Here is a 6000-nt window from a genome sequence, read left to right as displayed (position 1 = left end):
CAGTTAAAAAATTCTCTCTTCACTTGGGTCTAATCTGTGCTTTAACCCATCCTTTGAGTTTTTAATTTATGATTACACTTTTCTAGTTCTTTTCACACTCTTTCATACCTGTGTGTCTTTTTTAATGTATTTTATTTTCTTCTGTTTTTTGATTTATCCTATGTCTTTAATCATTTATTTTATAACCCTTACCTGATAGCTATATTAAATAAATTCTGAGGAGCCTAATTTGGTTCTTTGTTGTGTCTCTTTAATTTTGTTTATGTTGCATGGTTTTTGCCTGAATTCTGTACTTTTGGATTGTAAGCCCATCTTGAGCAGGGTTTGTCTTGAGAGCCCTGTAAAGCTTGGAGGGAGGGCATATCTTCAAAAGAGATTTTATGTTTGCTTCTTCTAGGTACCCAAGAGCACCTAAACTAAATTAAATTCTAAGTTAATTTCTTAGCTTGGGGGAGTCCTAGATGGTGTGTATGTTGTCCACAAAGAGGACTAGGCTTTTGTTTACACATTCTCAAGGGAGGTTCACCTATAGCCTCTCACCTGGAGCTGAGGTCAAGACAAGGAAGCTTCCTAATTGTCTCCTTTTGTGATGATGGTAGAATATTTTCTGGTCCATTCTCTCTCTGATGGAGGAAACTTTGTGCGTGTGTGTGTGTGTGTGTGTGTGTGTATGTGTTGCTGCTCAGTTCCAATTCTTCACATGACACAGGCCTGGTGCCTCAACTTTAGTATTAAAACCCTAGCACTAGATTTCTGAGTCTAGCAGCCACTGTTCACCATGTCTCTCCATATTGCTGCAAGGGTCAATTCAATAGAAATTCTGTTCTGGTTTTATGTTTCTTCTCCATTTTTCCTCCTGGAGAATTTCTGTTAATTTCTTTTAAGCTCAGCTATTCACATAAAGAATATTTTTTATATTTTGTGTGGCATTTATAGGAGTTTTATAGCAGCAAAGTTATTCATTATGTCATAGTCTGGGAGATTAAAATTATTATTCACATTATTTTTAAATGGCTTTAAAAATCAAAGCAATGATGAATGCAGAGTATTTTTCAAAACCTCCCTAAAGATTCTCATACCTAGTTTGCTTTGTTGAGAATCACTATATGATGGGAACACAGAAGAAGAAGTGACTAATTTTGACTTTGTTGCTAAGGAAGTCACCAGAAAGGTAACATTTAAGTCAGATCTTGGAGCATGAGATATTTAGTATATTTATTTACCACCAACCAAAGTCTTCAGAGTACTATACATAATGAAATTTAGAGTTAGTTTTTGTCTAATTGATTTACCTCATTTCATATATTAACAGATATACATATTTTAATACATAATGTCATCAAAGTTATTATTAACTACTAATTTCTAAGTGCCAAGCAAGGAAACAGGTGTTTTATCAATAAAATGGATACTCCTAGAGGTTAAATAACATTTTCATTCATGTAACATAATGAGTGACAGGGCTGTATTCAAACCTGAAGTGTGGCACCCATGAAATGCACCCTTCACAGAGCCTAACTGATCAAGGGTCCCAGCTGTTGTGCTCTGAAGTCCATTGCCATGTTTTCATCGAGCCGTGCTTCCCACTGGGCTGCTCCCAGCCAGTGACTAAATACGACAGGGATACTAAGGCAGGCTTCTTCCTGGGAGAACCAGGACTCTTCTGGCAGCTGACTTTGGCTGTCTTTGACCTCCTGATGGTCTTGCTGAACCTTCCTTTTACTGAAAGGCAGCCTATGATGACGCTTCTACACCACATTCTTTCCCTCTCAGGATTCCAGGTCAGACTTGCACTGTGCTCTGATTGCTTGCCCAGCATTTTCTCTCATAGTTATTTCCCTAATAAAATCCTTGCATCTTGGTGTCTGCTTCTCAGAAGACCCAGACTTTCACACTAAGTTTCTCTGACCTCAAAACCCATGATTTACAAAAAATAACTAAAAACAGACTAAAGATCTAAAGAGTGACAACTGTAAAACTGTTAGAAGAAAACACAGGCATAAATCTTCATGACCCTGGATTAGGCAATGCTTTCTTAGATACGAGACCAAAAACACAAGCAACAAAAGAAAAAAACAGATACGTTAGACTTCACCAAATTAAAAACTTTTGTGCTTCAAAGGACAGCATCAAGAAAGTGAAAAATCGACACATAGAATGGGAGAAAATACTGGCAAATCATATACCTGATAAGGGACTCATCTAGAATATATAAGGAACTCTTATAACTCAATGATAAAAAGAGAAATGACTCAACTGAAAAATGGACAAAGATCTGGGGGCTGGCCCCGTGGCTGAGTAGTTAAGTTCGCGTGCTCCACTGCAAGCGGCCCAGTGTTTCGTTAGTTCGAATCCTGGGCGCGGACATGGCACTGCTCATCAAACCACGCTGAGGCAGCATCCCACATACCACAACTAGAAGGACCCACAACGAAGGATATACAACTATGTACTGGGGGGCTTTGGGGAGAAAAAGGAAAAAATAAAATCTTTAAAAAAAAATTGGACAAAGATCTGAATAGACATTTCTCCCAAGAAGATGTACAAATGGCCAATATGTACATGAAAAGATGCTCAACATCATTAGTCCCTCAGGGAAATGCAAATTAAAACCACAATGAGATGCCACTTCACACCCACTAGGACAGCTATAATCAAAAAAGTCGGAAAATAACAGATGTTAGCAAGGAGGTAGAGAAACTGGAACCCTTTTACACCGCTGATGGGAATGTAAAATGCTGAGCCACTTTGGAAAATAGTCTTGTAGTTTATCAAAAGGTTTAAACAAAGAGTTATCCTATGACCCAGCAATTCCACTTCTCGGCATATACCCAAGAGAAATGAAAACATATGTCCACAAAAAAACTTGTACATGAATGTTTATAGAAGCATTATTCATAATAACCAAAAAGTGGAAACAACCCAAATGTCCATCAACTGATGAAGAGATATACAAAATGTGGTATAGCCATGCAGTGGCATATTATTCGTCTATAAAAAGCAATGAAGTACTGATGCATGCTACAATATGGATGAACCTTGAAGATATGCTGAGTGAAAGAAGCTACACACAAAGGATCACATATTATATGATTCCATTTATCTGAAATGTCTAGAACAGGCAAATTCATAGAGACAGAAAGTAGAATAGTGGTTGCCAGGGTTTGGGGGTATGGGGGGTTCAGGCATGGTGGCTAAAGAGTATGGGGTTTCTTTTCGGAGAGATGAAAATGACCCCAAATTGTGGTGACAGTTGCATAAGTCTATGAATATATTAAAAAACATTGAACTGTATACTTTAAATGGGTGGTTGTATGCTATATGAATGATACCTTGATAAATCTGTTAGAAATAAAATCTATGCTCTTCGAATACACTATATCCCTCATTTGGCATTTATCATAGAGTGCCTTGTCTTACAGCTATTTTTTCCAATCAAAATGTTGCTTCATATCCCCTAAATAGTGATGATTTCTGAATTCTGAGGTTTCTTCTAGATTTTTTCTTCATTATATTTTTCAAATTTTATCCAGTGAATATATATTACTTTTATATTTGAAAACTACATTATACAAAAATGAAAATGTCATTTCACTAACAGAACTATTAGCTCCTACAGGGAAGAGTCTGTGTCCCTTTGTGGATTCTTACGATGGGAGTACAGTCTCTTACACATAGTAGGTGCTTCACAATGATTTATAAAGATTATTGATGATGGCACTAGGTTTGAATTCTATTATGGTTGTATGCATTTGGGTCTTTGGTACCTACGTGAATTTGTTATTGGTAATCAAGTTCAGGAAAAGCAGATGTTACTTTGTGATTATAAACCTTAAAAGACATAAAAAGTATTTTCACAGAAGGGAAAAAGCTTGTTTTAGTTTGAATGTCAGTTTTGATAGCAGATATTTTAGAGATAGGTAGATTTCATTCTTAACACTCATTTTTAAATGGATTCATATATGTCATTCAGGTCAGTGGCTTCCCCTCCTCCTAGTTACTCCATGCAGTGGAACCTGCCCAAAGCGGCATCTCGTGTTAGTGTGCTAGCGTCATTTTGTGAATTATTTATTTTGCCATGTTTCTTCATGGAGACAAGGTCATTTTATGACTCTGTTTTATTAGCCCTTTCCCTCTGCTTGCCTTCTTTGCTCTTCTTTGTAACAGCTCCTCCTTCCCTCCTTTCCGGAAGGCAGGATGGAAGGGACGGTCAACTGGCTTGTACTGAGCACTATTTGCCAGGCCCAGCTTTGGTCCTTGGACATTCAGAAACCCGGTTTGCTCCTTACAACGATCCTGCTGGGTGGCCATTTCAACCTCATCTGAGATGAGGAAACTGAGGCACAAATTGCAAGCGGCAGCGTCTGGCCCAGGACTGGGAAGCAACTTGGTGTGCGGTGAAGAGCAGCTCTGGTGCCAGGCTGGCTCAGCTTAAGTCAGGGCTTCACTGCTCACCAGCTGCGTGGCAGCCCTCTCTGTCTCCAGGTTTCTTCATAGGGATGATAAGAGTCTGTCCTACAGCGCTGGAATGAGCTAGTCAATTATTTGTAATGCACTTAGAATAGTGCCTGGCACAACGCAAGTGCCATATAAGTGTTTCCAAAGTAAATAAACCAAAGTCAGTCTGACTCCAAAGCTGGTAGTGGTGGAATTTCAGGCTTGCTTTTTGTTCCATCCCCCTATTAAAACAGCAGAATTGGACAAAGAGTAAACTTGGATTCTTAACAGGGAACTGAGACAACTACTGAGGAACACAGGGACTTCCTGCTCTTTTTGACTCCTCTCGCCAGCAGCCATTCTAAAATCCATTTGCTTTAAGTTAGATGAGTATTGAGCTATGATGTACCCAGCTCTGGGCTCACCCTGGATGTCCATGCAGCAAATCCTGGCGGCAATCTGGCATACCCCCTGGGGTTCTGGGCTGCCTCTCCCATGCTCTTCTTCCCACTGGCTGCTTTCCTCACCACTGCAGTCCTGCTGGCCTTCTGTGGGTTCCTTGACCTCCACGAAGCTCCTTCCTACTTCAAGGCCTTTGCACTCATCGGGAAATGTTTCTCCAGATTGTTGCAGGGTTAACATCTCTCCCATTCATGTCACCTCACCACATCATCTTGTCAGAAAAACCTTCCTGGATCATCAGTTGGGCTCTCGTGCAAAACAGAAGACATGCTCAAATCAGCGTGCTGAGAATTTATCAAGAGACCATTAGGAGGAAGTGGGCAGGGTGAGGAAACCAGAATGGGATGGGGAAGCCTGTAATACCACCCAGACTGGGGAAATTGGGTGGGACAAGGGGAAGCAGGGAACCTTCGGGGAACCCAAGGAGAGGCCCCAGACAGAGCTGCAGCCCTCAGCAGGGTGGTGCCGCCAATCCCCTAGACTTTTGCAGTAAGGGGCATCATAAACACCCCTCTCCCCTCTCCTCCACACCCTGACTTCCTGCCTCCCTCCCACTAATGGAAGCTGGACACAGGCCAGCCTTCCAGGTGAAGGGGGAAGTGGGTTAACCAGCACTCTCTTCCCAAGTCGTCTTCCCTTCTTTTATCTTTCTTATATTTATCATTCTCTAAAATTATCTTCGGTTTACATGTTTGCCTGCCCCGCCCCCCTACTTATTTTGAGGACTAGGGCTTCCAGATGTTTTCTTTTTTTCCTTCTTTTTTCATCTCTGGGGCCCCATCGCGCACCTACCCCATTGCCTGACGCATAGTAGGTGCACGATAAATATGGGTTAAATGGATCAACAGACTGGGACACAGGCAGCTTGTCTGGAAAGAAAAAGCCTTCGAAGGGTCGTTTTTCTTACAAAAAGCTCAGGGGACTGAACACTCCCTGGCGCCGGGGTCAGAGATCTGTCCCTCTTGACCCCGCTTCTGCGGCCCGGAGGGACTGCAGGTGCGGCGCGGCCACTGCCGGCGCGTCCCCCCGCCCCGCTGCGGCAGCGCCTGCTCCCCGCGGACGTGTGCGCCCGGCTCGGCGCGCGTCTCCCAGGTGCGGCCC

General features: G+C 41.9%; 1 long non-coding RNA gene across 1 annotated transcript; it reads right to left on the bottom strand.

Annotated features, from left to right (window-relative positions):
* Window positions 1–2853: 2853 nt before the first annotated feature.
* Window positions 2854–5147, bottom strand: LOC138923662 (uncharacterized). Its single transcript, XR_011437611.1, has 2 exons — window positions 4965–5147; window positions 2854–4679 (listed from the first exon to the last, which is right to left on the bottom strand). It is a non-coding gene; the product is annotated as an uncharacterized lncRNA (long non-coding RNA).
* Window positions 5148–6000: the final 853 nt, after the last annotated feature.

Source organism: Equus caballus, chromosome 3 (assembly GCF_041296265.1).
Source record: "Equus caballus isolate H_3958 breed thoroughbred chromosome 3, TB-T2T, whole genome shotgun sequence".
NCBI classification, from domain to species: Eukaryota; Metazoa; Chordata; class Mammalia; order Perissodactyla; family Equidae; genus Equus; species Equus caballus.
Note: the sequence above shows the minus strand (reverse complement) of the source record. Positions and strands in the feature narration are given on the sequence as shown.